General features: G+C 42.2%; 1 non-coding gene across 1 annotated transcript; it reads right to left on the reverse strand.

The window, feature by feature from the left end:
* Positions 1-13,315: 13,315 nt before the first annotated feature.
* Trnaa-cgc lies at positions 13,316-13,388 on the reverse strand. Its single transcript has one exon. It is a non-coding gene; the product is annotated as a tRNA-Ala (tRNA).
* Between the last annotated feature and the right edge of the window lie 2,920 nt (positions 13,389-16,308).

Here is a 16,308-nt window from a genome sequence, read left to right on the forward strand (position 1 = left end):
TACAATTGTGCACCCGATAGCGGAGATCGAGAGATTCCCATCGTATACCGTCTCAGAGCCGTCTCAGTGACTGGCTTAGACCTTTCACGCTGCTCCAAACCAGAGGACCGCGATCAACACTGGATACGTTGCTACAAGTAGACAGCTTAGCCTGCACTCCGCGTGCGTTGATAGTTGGTTTCACCAAATCAGCTAGCCGCCGAAAGGAGCCAAGGATGGCCTCAGAACCTCTTTGCTCCCAAATGGAGGGGTTCTCTAACCAAAACAAGCTCCACGTGCACGTCACACGCACTCCGCCTCCCTAGTAGCCGCTTCCTGAGTGTATTGCACGCCTGACCTATTAAGGGGAACCCTACAATTGTGCACCCGATAGCGGAGATCGAGAGATTCCCATCGTATACCGTCTCAGAGCCGTCTGAGTGACTGGCTTAGACCTTTCACGCTGCTCCAAACCAGAGGACCGCGATCAACACTGGATACGTTGCTACAAGTAGACAGCTTAGCCTGCACTCCGCGTGCGTTGATAGTTGGTTTCACCAAATCAGCTAGCCGCCGAAAGGAGCCAAGGATGGCCTCAGAACCTCTTTGCTCCCAAATGGAGGGGTTCTCTAACCAAAACAAGCTCCACGTGCACGTCACACGCACTCCGCCTCCCTAGTAGCCGCTTCCTGAGTGTATTGCACGCCTGACCTATTAAGGGGAACCCTACAATTGTGCACCCGATAGCGGAGATCGAGAGATTCCCATCGTATACCGTCTCAGAGCCGTCTGAGTGACTGGTTTAGACCTTTCACGCTGCTCCAAACCAGAGGACCGCGATGAACACTGGATACGTTGCTACAAGTAGACAGCTTAGCCTGCACTCCGCGTGCGTTGATAGTTGGTTTCACCAAATCAGCTAGCCGCCGAAAGGAGCCAAGGATGGCCTCAGAACCTCTTTGCTCCCAAATGGAGGGGTTCTCTAACCAAAACAAGCTCCACGTGCACGTCACACGCACTCCGCCTCCCTAGAAGCCGCTTCCTGAGTGTATTGCACGCCTGACCTATTAAGGGGAACCCTACAATTGTGCACCCGATAGCGGAGATCGAGAGATTCCCATCGTATACCGTCTCAGAGCCGTCTGAGTGACTGGTTTAGACCTTTCACGCTGCTCCAAACCAGAGGACCGCGATCAACACTGGATACGTTGCTACAAGTAGACAGCTTAGCCTGCACTCCGCGTGCGCTGATAGTTGGTTTCACCAAATCAGCTAGCCGCCGAAAGGAGCCAAGGATGGCCTCAGAACCTCTTTGCTCCCAAATGGAGGGGTTCTCTAACCAAAACAAGCTCCACGTGCACGTCACACGCACTCCGCCTCCCTAGTAGCCGCTTCCTGAGTGTATTGCACGCCTGACCTATTAAGGGGAACCCTACAATTGTGCACCCGATAGCGGAGATCGAGAGATTCCCATCGTATACCGTCTCAGAGCCGTCTGAGTGACTGGCTTAGACCTTTCACGCTGCTCCAAACCAGAGGACCGCGATCAACACTGGATACGTTGCTACAAGTAGACAGCTTAGCCTGCACTCCGCGTGCGTTGATAGTTGGTTTCACCAAATCAGCTAGCCGCCGAAAGGAGCCAAGGATGGCCTCAGAACCTCTTTGCTCCCAAATGGAGGGGTTCTCTAACCAAAACAAGCTCCACGTGCACGTCACACGCACTCCGCCTCCCTAGTAGCCGCTTCCTGAGTGTATTGCACGCCTGACCTGTTAAGGGGAACCTTTCAATTGTGCACCCGATAGCGGAGATCGAGAGATTCCCATCGTATACCGTCTCAGAGCCCTCTGAGTGACTGGTTTAGACCTTTCACGCTGCTCCAAACCAGAGGACCGCGATCAACACTGGGTACGTTGCTACAAGTGGACAGCTTAGCCTGCACTCCGCGTGCGTTGATAGTTGGTTTCACCAAATCAGCTAGCCGCCGAAAGGAGCCAAGGATGGCCTCAGAACCTCTTTGCTCCCAAATGGAGGGGTTCTCTAACCAAAACAAGCTCCACGTGCACGTCACACGCACTCCGCCTCCCTAGTAGCCGCTTCCTGAGTGTATTGCACGCCTGACCTATTAAGGGGAACCCTACAATTGTGCACCCGATAGCGGAGATCGAGAGATTCCCATCGTATACCGTCTCAGAGCCGTCTGAGTGACTGGCTTAGACCTTTCACGCTGCTCCAAACCAGAGGACCGCGATCAACACTGGATACGTTGCTACAAGTAGACAGCTTAGCCTGCACTCCGCGTGCGTTGATAGTTGGTTTCACCAAATCAGCTAGCCGCCGAAAGGAGCCAAGGATGGCCTCAGAACCTCTTTGCTCCCAAATGGAGGGGTTCTCTAACCAAAACAAGCTCCACGTGCACGTCACACGCACTCCGCCTCCCTAGTAGCCGCTTCCTGAGTGTATTGCACGCCTGACCTATTAAGGGGAACCCTACAATTGTGCACCCGATAGCGGAGATCGAGAGATTCCCATCGTATACCGTCTCAGAGCCGTCTGAGTGACTGGTTTAGACCTTTCACGCTGCTCCAAACCAGAGGACCGCGATGAACACTGGATACGTTGCTACAAGTAGACAGCTTAGCCTGCACTCCGCGTGCGTTGATAGTTGGTTTCACCAAATCATCTAGCCGCCGAAAGGAGCCAAGGATGGCCTCAGAACCTCTTTGCTCCCAAATGGAGGGGTTCTCTAACCAAAACAAGCTCCACGTGCACGTCACACGCACTCCGCCTCCCTAGTAGCCGCTTCCTGAGTGTATTGCACGCCTGACCTATTAAGGGGAACCCTACAATTGTGCACCCGATAGCGGAGATCGAGAGATTCCCATCGTATACCGTCTCAGAGCCGTCTGAGTGACTGGTTTAGACCTTTCACGCTGCTCCAAACCAGAGGACCGCGATCAACACTGGATACGTTGCTACAAGTAGACAGCTTAGCCTGCACTCCGCGTGCGCTGATAGTTGGTTTCACCAAATCAGCTAGCCGCCGAAAGGAGCCAAGGATGGCCTCAGAACCTCTTTGCTCCCAAATGGAGGGGTTCTCTAACCAAAACAAGCTCCACGTGCACGTCACACGCACTCCGCCTCCCTAGTAGCCGCTGCCTGAGTGTATTGCACGCCTGACCTATTAAGGGGAACCCTACAATTGTGCACCCGATAGCGGAGATCGAGAGATTCCCATCGTATACCGTCTCAGAGCCGTCTGAGTGACTGGCTTAGACCTTTCACGCTGCTCCAAACCAGAGGACCGCGATCAACACTGGATACGTTGCTACAAGTAGACAGCTTAGCCTGCACTCCGCGTGCGTTGATAGTTGGTTTCACCAAATCAGCTAGCCGCCGAAAGGAGCCAAGGATGGCCTCAGAACCTCTTTGCTCCCAAATGGAGGGGTTCTCTAACCAAAACAAGCTCCACGTGCACGTCACACGCACTCCGCCTCCCTAGTAGCCGCTTCCTGAGTGTATTGCACGCCTGACCTGTTAAGGGGAACCTTACAATTGTGCACCCGATAGCGGAGATCGAGAGATTCCCATCGTATACCGTCTCAGAGCCCTCTGAGTGACTGGTTTAGACCTTTCACGCTGCTCCAAACCAGAGGACCGCGATCAACACTGGGTACGTTGCTACAAGTGGACAGCTTGGCTTGCACCCCGCGTCCGTTGATAGTTGCTTTCACCAAATCAGCTAGCCGCCGAAAGGAGCCGAGGACGGCCTCAGAACCCAAACGGCAGTCGTCATTCGTGCCGACATTTGCCACTACATGCAGCCGGTTGCACCCAGTGAGCTCGATAGCCGCCGGCAGGGCCTCCTCCACATCACGGATGAGACCTCCCTGCAAACATATCGGATGCACACTGGAATTCTTTCCCGCCTTGCCTGAGTGGCATCATTACCCGACTAATATTTGAGCTCCCAATGAGTAGCATACCCACCCTCTGTACTGGTCCAGACTGGCGAAACAGGAGAGGCATCCCATGCTGGTTCAGAGTTATCATCAACACTGGGTAGCACCTCGTACCTTTTACTAAGACGTAGGGAGCCAGCAGCACGGCCTGCTCCATCTTTCGCCTTCCGCCCAAGGACACGCGAACCAACCAATGTGTGCCAACCACTCTGGAGTGAGGACGGACCGGTCAGATGCGCAGCGACGTCCGGGTCACCAGGGCAGTCCAGTGGCACCAAATGTGTCGCATGTCTCGTCACTGGCGCCCCGACATCACCACAGCTTCGAGCATTAGCTAGAAGCTTGTCGACGGTAGCCAACGCAGCTTGCAGCTGTTTACGGACAGCAGCCAACTCTCCTTGTGTCCGCTCACAACAACCACAGTCCCTAGTCATTTCGTACTGTGTATAAAATAGATATAAGGTCTCAAATGGCGCTGCTGCGTTTGAAAATATACCGTAGGAGAATAAAGTAACACTAGAAGTGGCTGTGCACGTTGCTCACTGTACTCTGAGACGGCAAGCTATGAAACAGAAATAAATTTCTCTACTGTACTTTGATGTTTTTACAGATACTTCTTATTAGAAATCCTGTTTGCCGAAAAGTTACTGCACGAGATGAATATTGAAACTAGAATGCACTGATCTAAACTGTATGCTGTCTAGTAGCACAAAATTATAACTTATTGGCGTAACGGGAGTTTCTGGCGACGGGAGAATTTACACTACCAAGTCGCCCTACACAAGGATATTCACAAGACTTATGCAAGAACAAAAACTACGATTAATTTTCTAACCACTAGTGTACACGCCAAAATACACACGTGCAGTTCAGTTCTTTGTAGAAGCACGTGAATCAGAAACAAAATCAAATGAAATTATAATGAAATCCAGACCTGTAGCTGCTTACAGGCGCTGATAAATGTCATCGGGGACAGTTGGAAAATGTGTGCCAAGCCGGGAATCCGGGACCTCCTGCTTAAATGGCAGACGCTCTATCCGACTGTGCCACCGAGGACACAGATGATAGTGCGACAGCAAGGACTTATCTCTGGCACGCTCCCCGTGAGACGCACGCTTTTCAACTCTCTGTCCACACACTACATATGTAGTGTCCCTGCCCACCATACTCATTACTTGCTGCAGTCAATCTACCGATTCCCGACATCATTAACTTTAATAAGCGATACCAATTCTGGGACCTTATCATGGGTGCTCCTGCAGTTTACAAATATCATATTAACCTTTTGCGTTCCTGATATGCGAGGATGAACTCACACTGAGAATAAAATGATCGATCATTCTTCGGTTTCTGCAGGCAATTCATCACTGAATGCAAGAGAAGAGGCGGGAGAGGTTCCTCTGTCCTAAAAAAAAACATATAAAATAACAAGAAAATAAGACATGTATTCCGCAGCAGTCTCCCGTGTGTAGTGCACGCTGGACCTATTCACGGGTACCGTACAATTCTTGATCCGACAGCATGGTATATAGAATAATTTTTTTAAATTTTTCATAGCCATGAAACTGTTATTTGAACCCCTCGTTGTGCAACAACATTATTGTGTTACAGTCTGAAACTCGTATTAATTAAGGCATCTGCATCTTTGAGTGTCCATTAATAAAAGCATCTGCATCTTTGAGTGTCCATTCAGGAGTACTGAATTTCGGACATGTCCGAAAGAACAGTTACCACCTCCATATAGATAAGGCTTACCGGTCAGTGGTCTTCTTCAGTGCGGAGGCACTTACATTGCTCAAACTCTTACGGGAATCGGTAAATTGACTGCTGCGAGTAATGAATTGAAACGCGTACGTTTCATATGTATTCATTACCAGCGATGGCGAGGCATGACAGAATCTCTGACCAGAGAGTTATTTATCGTTGCTAGTCTGCGCTTGACCGCACGAGAGTTCAGTAGTGTGTGTGGAGTGGGCAGAGAGAGTAGTTCAGTTGCGCGTTGCACTCTGTCGGCAGTAGTAGTCTGGTGCAGTTGCGTGTAGCGAGTGGACGGTTGTACTGAGCGGCCGTCGGCATGCGTCGTCGGCGTGCTGTCCTTGCATCTCTGGTCACGATTCAGGACGAGGTATATTGTTATTGAAGGTAATGAAGCAGCGTTAATTGTAATTAATTTGTTCAAGAATTGCCCCCAATAATAATTTTCTTATAAAGTAACTGTTTTAAAGAAAAAGATTCATTTCAAGTTAAATAATACTTCCTATGCATTCCCTCCAAGAATCAAAATTAAATATGGGCCAGCATTGCACGGAGCTGCGCCGAAAAATAAGAGCAGATATAGATGCAGTTTTACTGAGGTAAGAATTTATCAAGTTTAATTATTTCACAGGGCCGAAGGTCAGCGCTGCTGCCCTTATAAAATTTATCAGGTTTAATAATTTCTGTTGAGATCTTACACATTCAGTTTATAGTTCATTATTTAATTAATATAGTGTGGTTTTACGATCAATCTTCAGTCCTTAATTTTGTGGGGACTTTACATTTGGGCCATTATTATTCTTTAATTTTGCAAGGAGGTTACGCTTGGCTCATTCTTAATTATTCAGTTTTGTGGGAAGACAACATTTGGCTCATTATCATTGTCTCATATTTTGCGGGGAGGTTACACTTCCACATTTATTGACTTTTAAGATTTTTGTGCGGGGAGGTTACACTTGGCGACATCCGGACCAGGATCGTATTTCTTTGAGAATATTCTGAGAAGTAGTCAGATATCTGCTCTTATTTACTTAATATAATTAGCATTTGGCGCAACGCTTTTACTAATTTTGTGACTTTCTTCCACAGATCATCGGCAATTCGTTGCTCTTTGTTGTATTTGTATTTGTTGGATTTTCCATTATCTTTGTCTCATTTGTGAATAATTGTGACTAGTGTAAAAATGCCGCGAAAGGCTGTTAATAGTGCATCGCGAGGTATAGTGAGTGAAATAACCGACTTAAACAACTTGACCGATAGTAATTGTGACACACAATGTAATGATGACAACCCTCCATTTAGTGACTATCAGTGTGTAGTACCGATCACCAATGTTGATTTTGATCCTAGTGATGAACAGACAAATTCAATTGTGTCCTCTGTTAATTTAATGACAATTGATGACGCGGGACGTTCTGTTGCAATGAGCGCTGCCCAGCTTGACACACCCGATTTGCAGGATTTACGTGACGAACAGACAAATTTTTCTAATGAAAATGAACAGTGTAATCAGAGTACGACAGATTCATTTGATCCCGGTGTAGCGACTAACAGTGCACATCCGATTAGCAAACCTTTTCAAGAATCACAGAATATCCAAATGGATACACAAAACGTGACAGTGGTAGGTACACCATCAAACAGCACAGAAAATAGAGCCGTTAATTTTAGCTGGGATCAGGTTATGGCATTTTTACGACAAATGAATGAAATTTTCAAACAACAGAATGAAAGAGTAGACAACCATTATAAACAACTAATTAAAGAACAAGACGACTGTTTCAAAAAACTTAGGGAACATAACAAACAATTTAATGAAAGTTGCAAACAGTCGCATGAAAAACACGACAACCTTAACGAACAGAACAAACAACCTAATGAACAAATTACAGCCGTTACCGTGCAACGTCATGACACTAAAGTTCAACTACGTGAGGATACTAAGGCTTGTGCTAGTAACAGTAGTGAAGAAGTTGGAACTGTTGCACAAGAATTAAGTAGTACACGTGTAGGCACAACAGAATCACTTAAAGATGAAATTAATGCAGTCACTGAACAATGTCCTAAAAACGCGGTACAGATACGCGACGAGTTTAATTTAGAGTCACCAGAAGTTTCACACACTCTGAATACGGAAGTCGATAATAAATGTGAACAACAGAACAACCAAATTGACGAAAGTATTAAAGTAGCAGAAATGAAAATTATTTCAGTTAATAACACGTTACAGAATACGACACGTTGCGAACATTTCTCACAATCACACAGCCAGTGTAATTTGGATAATTTACAGAGACTATGCGACTTAAAATCCGAAAAGCTACGCGACTTAAAATCTGAAAAACTACGGGACTTAAAATCCGAAATGACACAGATAAACAGATTATCACACAAACCCGAACGTGTTCTCAAATTCAGAGACGAGAACGTAGATTACGAGCAATTTTGTCCGTAAGAAAGTCAAAAGAATTTAATAATGACAGAGCACAGATACACGCTTTGAACTGGATACGTCGATTTATTATTGTACTTTCACCGCCATTGCGTGTTTTGCAGAAATTAGCTTTGGACTGGATACAACAATTTGCTTCTGAATTTTTACCGCCATTGCCTGTAACGCAAAAGCTGAAATGCATTTGCAGCGCGTAATTGGCCTCAGGGGATTCATTACGCTTTAATGAATATGTTCCGTAGCGTGCATAGGGCCCCGAGCTGTAGTAGTGCTGTTTCATCTTTAGTTTTCTGCACTGCTGCCTTTTCTTCTACTATCCTTTATATCTATCAAAACAGCTCTTTAACTATTGCTCTTCTTAGAATTAAGAACAGTGACTAATGAAAATCTGATACGACAAGTTTTACTGAAAGTGACATTTATCATTAGACGCTCCAGAAATGATAACCGCGAGAACTTTAATAACAGATAAAATTGTAATCATCAGTATGTGTAAAATTATCAGCAACAGCAAACGCATTTTTTTGTAACAACAGAGGTTTTTCTCCGCAGTAGCAACAAAACCAGCCGGTTAGCATACCTAAGCAACAATGTAATGCGCAAGGTCAATCAAGCTTTCACGTTTCGCCGCGTGCACGTATAGTCTCAGCTACAACAAATAGTAACGCACGGCAGCAAAGAAATAACTACGTACAGAAAAACATGCGCCGTATAGAAATGACTATCACGACAGACGTAAAATTAATGAGCACAATTTTCAGCGTACGTATAATGACAGTCGGTCTTATCAGCAGCAACAACATCAGCAACAACACATTATCATGAATGAACCAGACATTAGGTATCATCCAGAACGTAATACGTCGGGAAGAAATAACAGAACAGTTCAAATAGTCGAAATGCCACAGCATCCTCCTGAAAATAATGACACGTCAGATGGAATTTGATTAAATACAGTACAGGTTGCATATTCCAGTAACGCAAGCAATACTTTTGACACGCAGAATCTTGTTCACGAGAATGTTATTTGAAACATGCTTTGTTGAATGCACCACTTTTATCGCACCCAGATCTTACCAGAAATTTTTCCATTGCCACCGACAGTTCTAACACCGCTTTAGGCGTACATATTTTTCAGGAAATTGAAGAAGATGGTTCTACAGTAATTAAAAACATCGCATTTGCAAGTCGCATTCTGTCACATGCTGAACGAAATTATTCTGTTACTGAACTTGAAACATTATGTGTTGTTTGGGCTTTTACGAGATTTCGACATTTTCTTTATGGAAGCCATACCACCGTCTACACAGACCACAGAGCGATACAATTTTTACTTTCGGCTAAATTTACACACGACAGATTAAGCAGATGGAAACATTATATACAGGAATTTAATTTTACAATAGTTCACATTCCCAGCACACAAAATGTTGTAGCAGACGCACTATCCCGTTCTCTCAGCAACAATCAGCAAGACATAGCAACCAACTTCTGCAAAGCAAATTTCAGCGTCATGTACATTTAACAAGTTGCATTTGAAAATTTTATTTCGTCGTCATTACAAGACATAGCACAAGAGCAGAGTAAAGACAACGTGTGGAAAGAGATTAAACACCTTTGGCTAGATAGGAATAATGTTACCATTAGAAACCATTACACTGTACGCAATGACATTCTGTTTCGCCGCTCTCATCCTGACAGCAACAATTGGTTATTATGCATTCCTGTTGAACTTGTTAACAAATTAATCTGGTATACTCATTTAAGTTATGCACATTACGGAGCCAGAAAATGTTTTCTTATACTGAGACAGAACTGTTATTTTGTCAACATGGAGAAACGTATACGACGAGTTTTAGCGTCATGTAAAATCTGCCAGAAAGCTAAATCAGATACGACTTCACATATTTCTCCATTACATCCCATTGTACCTGTTAAATTAGGACACATGGCCGCTGTAGACATTTTTGGTCCGATTCCCAGAACTAATAGAGGATTTTGCCACATCTTTGTCGCTGTTGAACTTACTTCAAAATTTGTTACCTTCACTCCATTACGCAAAGCTACTGCTAAAACCGTTTCGAAAGCATTTGTAAAACATTTTCTATTTCATGTAGGGCATGTGTTTAAAGTATTTTCTAACAATGGATCACAGTTTCGATTTTCTATATGGACACGTATGTTACGAGATAGAAACATTTCTCCGATCTATGTATCCAGGTACCATGCTTTTTCGAACCCTTGTGAACGATTAATGAAAGAAATTGGTAAACTGTGTAGAAGATACTGCCATAAAAGCATATTGGTTGGGACACACACATACTCTCATTCCAAGATGTAATTAATGCCATACCAAATGAATCCACTACGCTATCTCCGTCTGTTATACTGAAAAATGTTGAACCACATAACAAAATTAAAGAATTAGTAAACTTTACTACATCTCGTCGACTACGACACCATGAAATAATTGACATTGCGCTGAACAACATCAAACGTGCCGCAGAGCGCCGGAGAAGACAGCAAAAACAGGTTTGTACACGCCGTGACTTCCACATTGGACAGAAGATATTAGTACGAACACACTATTTATCCAACAAAGTAAAAGGTAGGTCCAGTAAATTTGAACTTCTATACGCAGGTCCATATCGGATTCGCAGCATTCCTCACCCTAATGTTGTACACGTCGAAACTTTGAGAACCAGAAAATCGAAAGGAAACCATCACGTGTCGAATGTCAAACCTTTTATTGAATGAAGATACTTTATGATTTATCACACTGTAAAGCCATTTCCTAATTTGTTATGACCACTTATGCAATTATATTCACATGAACACCTACTGATGATTGTCGTATTTTTTCTTGGCAAGTGCCCAGCAAGATAAGGTTAGCAGGTCGCTTTTCTTGTCGTTATACACCCTAGATCGTGCATATTTTCATTTTTTTTATGTATGTACGATTGTTTTCATGTTTTGTTTGTATGCACTGTGAAATAGTTAAGATATAACACACACCAGTTGACTTGGACATTTTTGCCCTATGATATCTCAACAACATGACTGTTTTACATTTTTTGCTGCTGCTTTGTGATGTTCTGTGGACATTTTTGCATCTGAACACTGTCTATGTTTTTTGACATATTACGTTTTCTGTCATGCTATGCTGTATGCTCAATTATGTTACATAAACCAGTTTTTATATAATGGGTATATGAATTAAATGCAAGACATTAATCTTTGTTCATCATTTTCAGAAAGAAATAACGTGTAAACGAAATAAATCAAACAGAAATGGGAATTTCACCTTCAGAATGAACAAAAGAGAATGCAATACTTCGTGATGAAGAGTAAATGGATGAGAATTAACAAGCATTAACAAGAATATACTATACACATCGTAGAATAGCAGTCTTAACTAATTTTTTCTTTCAGAATACGAAGCGATTGATGCAGGCTGTCAGACAGAACTACACATCTTAGTTTTAGTGATGAAATATGATAGAAATAAGGAATAGTTATATAATGAATAATGAAATGATTTTTGCAGATGATAATGAATGCTGATGAATAATGATGAAGAATATACTAGTATGGATAATGAAGTTTCTCTTTACAGGTGATGATAATAATGGAGTTATGATAATATGGATAATGAAGTGATGAATAATGATGAAGAATATGCTACTATGAATAATGAAGTTTTTCTTTACAGGTGATGATGATAATGGAGTTATGATAATATGGATAATGAAGTGACGGATAGTGAAGTTTTTTCTTTACAGATGAGGATAATGTTGAAGTTATGTATTTATGCTATGTAATTATTTAAGTATTTGTTGTAGTTCGTTTTGACAGTAGGTATTATATTGCCTAGTATGATTACTGAAGGTTTTGGAAGGGACAGCTATGGAACACAATTTTATACACATTTCATTACCTATTAATTCGAAGTTCACTACTTTTCAGCATAAAATGCGTTTCTTCTTTCTGTTTAATAATCCATTTGTGTATATTTTGCAGGAGAAATTATTTATGAAATTAATGTGCTATAAGCAGGTGTTCATTAAGTCTATGTCATTTATGAAGGTGATTACATATACTCTACTTGTTTCATAATCTTGCTATAGCTGACTCATGACGAAGGACGTTACACATTTTCATTTACAGCAACAACCCAAAAGCAATTTTTTTTCTTTCCTCTGTAATTACCCAACGCAATGCATTGCGAACACACAAAAAAAGGGAAAGTATTACCAGTCCCAAATAATGCTACCAATTTAAAAGAGTTATGAGTAATACTAAATGATGTTTTCCAACCACAGACTTTGAGTAATGGTTACAGTATAATAATAATGCTTTGTAACTGGGAAATGAATGCTACTGATTACTGTATTGAGATGACCAATGATTAATTATGAACATTATTCTGTAATACTATGTTATTGACTACCTCCTGTTCTATGCTTTGTAACTGGGAAATGAATGCTACTGATTGCTGTATTGAGATGACCAATGATTAATTATGAACATTATTCTGTAATACTATGTTATTGACTACCTCCTGTTCTATGCTTTGTAACTGGGAAATGAATGCTACTGATTACTGTATTGAGATGACTAATGATTAATTATGAACTTTATTCTGTAATGCTATGTTATTGACTACCTCCTGTTTTATGTAATGACTTCTGATGATTTGTAATTAGGGAATGTGTGCCAATGTTCTCTGTAAAACACCATATGAATATTATTATGTAATGACTTCTGATGATTTGTAATTAGGAAATGAGTGCCAATGTTCTCTGTAAAACACCATATGAATATTATTATGTAATGACTTCTGATGATTTGTAATTAGGAAAGGAGTGCCAATGTTCTCTGTAAAACACCATTTGAATATTATTATGTAATGACTTCTGATGATTTGTAATTAGGAAATGAGTGCCAATGTTTTCTGTAAAACACCACACGAATATAATTATGTATTGAGGAGGAGGAGGAGGAGAATAGTGTTTAACGTCCCATCGACAACGAGGTCATTAGAGACGGAGCGCAAGCTCGGGTGAGGGAAGGATGGGGAAGAAAATCGGCAGTGCCCTTTCAAAGGAACCATCCCGGCATTTGCCTGAAGCGATTTAGGGAAATCACGGAAAACCTAAATCAGGATGGCAGGGGACGGGATTGAACCGTCGTCCTCCCGAATGCGAGTCGAGTGTGCTAACCACTGCGCCACCTTGCTCGGTTATGTAATGACTTCTGATGATTTGTAATTAGGCAATGAGTGCCAATGTTCTCTGTAAAGCAATTTATGAATATTATTCTGTAATACTACATACATGGTACAGAAATGTTCAATAACTGGGCAATGAATGCCGCAAACTACTAATGTAATTCTCAGTGAAGACTAGTATGTGACTTAATGTCCTTCACCTTCTGACCTAACTACCTTGAATTACTGCAATATCCGTTTGTCCTGTATATCCTCTTGATCATGGAGCACTATATTTGGGTTTTGCACTAATTCTACGTTGGTGTACCTTACAAGAACGTGGTTTTAACACGACATGCTGTCCACCACCGTAAGCGATGGAGACGTTATTATGGTCCCACTGTTTGGTGTACCTAATGTACTAGCAAAATGATGACATGGAATATTATTACGACATTTCAGTGTCTTGGCTACACTGATTAATACTTCTGGGAAAAGAACTTCAGATTTGTTTCACTTGGTGTTGTGCTCCAGTAGAAAGATATGGACTTTCAGTGCAGCTGCATGCAACCTAAAGTGCTACAACCATGATGCAATCCTTTCCTTTTCTATCCTAATTCTTGTAACATAGTGAAAATCATTTTTTTGCTAATATGATTTATATTCATGACCAATACATTTTTTTGATTTGCTGATATTTTCTGAATTATAGTGTGTGTGCACTTTTGTCATTTTTCTAACATGATTTCTACTCATTGTATGTACATTTTTTTTTGATTTGCTGATATGTTCACTACTTCAGTACATGTGCACTTATGTCATTTGTCAATGAGATATGTACTCATTATGTCTATTTGTTGTGAAAACTCTGAAGAATTTTTCAATGCATGTGCACTTATGTCATTTGTTAATATGTTTTGTACTCACATTTTGTTATTGCCTAATATGTTTTGTACTCGGTGCATGTGCACCGTATTTACTTCGTGTTCTACATCTGTATATTCTCTGTTTGTAAAGTTAATAAGTTAAGAAAAAAATTGTTGCTCATGGAAAGTCCAAATGACTCACCATCGCTGCCAAATTTTTGCCCCCCCCCAGTGGAGGGTTATGAAACGCGTACGTTTCATATGTATTCATTACCAGCGATGGCGAGGCATGACAGAATCTCTGACCAGAGAGTTATTTATCGTTGCTAGTCTGCGCTTGACCGCACGAGAATTCAGTGGTGTGTGTGGAGTGGGCAGAGAGAGTAGTTCAGTTGCGCGTTGCACTCTGTCGGCAGTAGTAGTCTGGTGCAGTTGCGTGTAGCGAGTGGACGGTTGTACTGAGCGGTCGTCGGCATGCGTCGTCGGCGTGCTGTCCTTGCATCTCTGGTCACGATTCAGGACGAGGTATATTGTTATTGAAGGTAATGAAGCAGCGTTAATTGTAATTAATTTGTTCAAGAATTGCCCCCAATAATAATTTTCTTTTACAGTAACTGTTTTAAAGAAAAAGATTCATTTCAAGTTAAATAATACTTCCTATGCATTCCCTCCAAGAATCAAAATTAAATATGGGCCAGCATTGCACGGAGCTGTGCCGAAAAATAAGAGCAGATATAGATGCAGTTTTACTGAGGTAAGAATTTATCAGGTTTAATTATTTCACATGGCCAAAGGTCAGCGCTGCTGCCCTTATAAAATTTATCAGGTTTAATAATTTCTGTTGAGATCTTACACATTCAGTTTATAGTTCATTATTTAATTAATATAGTGTGGTTTTACGATCAATCTTCATTCCTTAATTGTGTGGGGACTTTACATTTGGGCCATTATTATTCTTTAATTTTGCAAGGAGGTTACGCTTGGTTCATTCTTAATTATTCAGTTTTGTGGGAAGACAACATTTGGCTCATTATCATTGTCTTATATTTTGCGGGGAGGTTACGGAATATAGTCGGCAGGGGCACTAAAAATGTATTGTCAGGACATTAAGTTGGAACCAAGGGTCTCACGGGGAGCGTGGCAGAGATAAGCCCCTGTAGTCGCACTATCGGCGTGTCCGTGATGGCTCAGTCGGAGAGAATACGACTGCCGGCAACTGACAGATGTGGGGAGTGTGCCCTCATAGACAACTTGCAACACAGATGTATCTGGAGAGAAAATAAATTGGTCTGGGAATGGTGCAGAACGAACCTTGCCTCTAGCTGCAGGACTGCTAGACAGACAATCTCCATCACATCGGTGTTGCAACATGATGGCACTTACTACCCCATCACGAAGAAAAATATATGGACATGGCTGACAGGACATACTCTGCATTACCTAATTCAAGCCGAAGATGCGCCATCTTACCAGGGCTACAGAGTATATCTAGCCACACAAGTACAACTGCTGACGCAGGATGACAAATACAGACAAAAGTTCGCGAACTATATACCAGCATTGAGAATAACGACATTATGAACGACAAAGACGATGAAAATAAAACGAACAAGGAACGACGAAGTAGGTGTATGCACTGCGTCCGACTGTTAATAACGTTGATGGCAGTGTCTTTTTTTTTTTTTTTTTTTTCGCGTTCATATACTCCACATCACAACCAGTGTGTGGCGTCCGGCAATTGGGCACTCAGTGCTAAGAGAAGACAACTGCCGACATAGAAGATCACATACAAATGGGGAAAAAGAAACGAGACCAAGCTATATGCTTGGGGTAGACCATAATAGGCAACCCTCGAGAAGACGAGCGTTGAGTGCCGTCAATAAGCCGAGATATCTCACGCCAAGAATATTGGAAATAAAAAATGTAAAAAAACTTATTTTTGTGTATTAAAAAGTTAGAAAAGCAAAAAAAAACAACAAAATAAGATAAAAACAAAAGTTTTGGAGCGAAGAGTCACCGACAGGAATGAAACGTTTCCTTTGCTGCAGAAGCAACGCACCTTGAAATTTCCACTGCAGTGACAA

The sequence above is a fragment of the Schistocerca piceifrons genome, chromosome 3 (assembly GCF_021461385.2).
Source record: "Schistocerca piceifrons isolate TAMUIC-IGC-003096 chromosome 3, iqSchPice1.1, whole genome shotgun sequence".
In the NCBI taxonomy this organism is placed as follows: Eukaryota; Metazoa; Arthropoda; class Insecta; order Orthoptera; family Acrididae; genus Schistocerca; species Schistocerca piceifrons.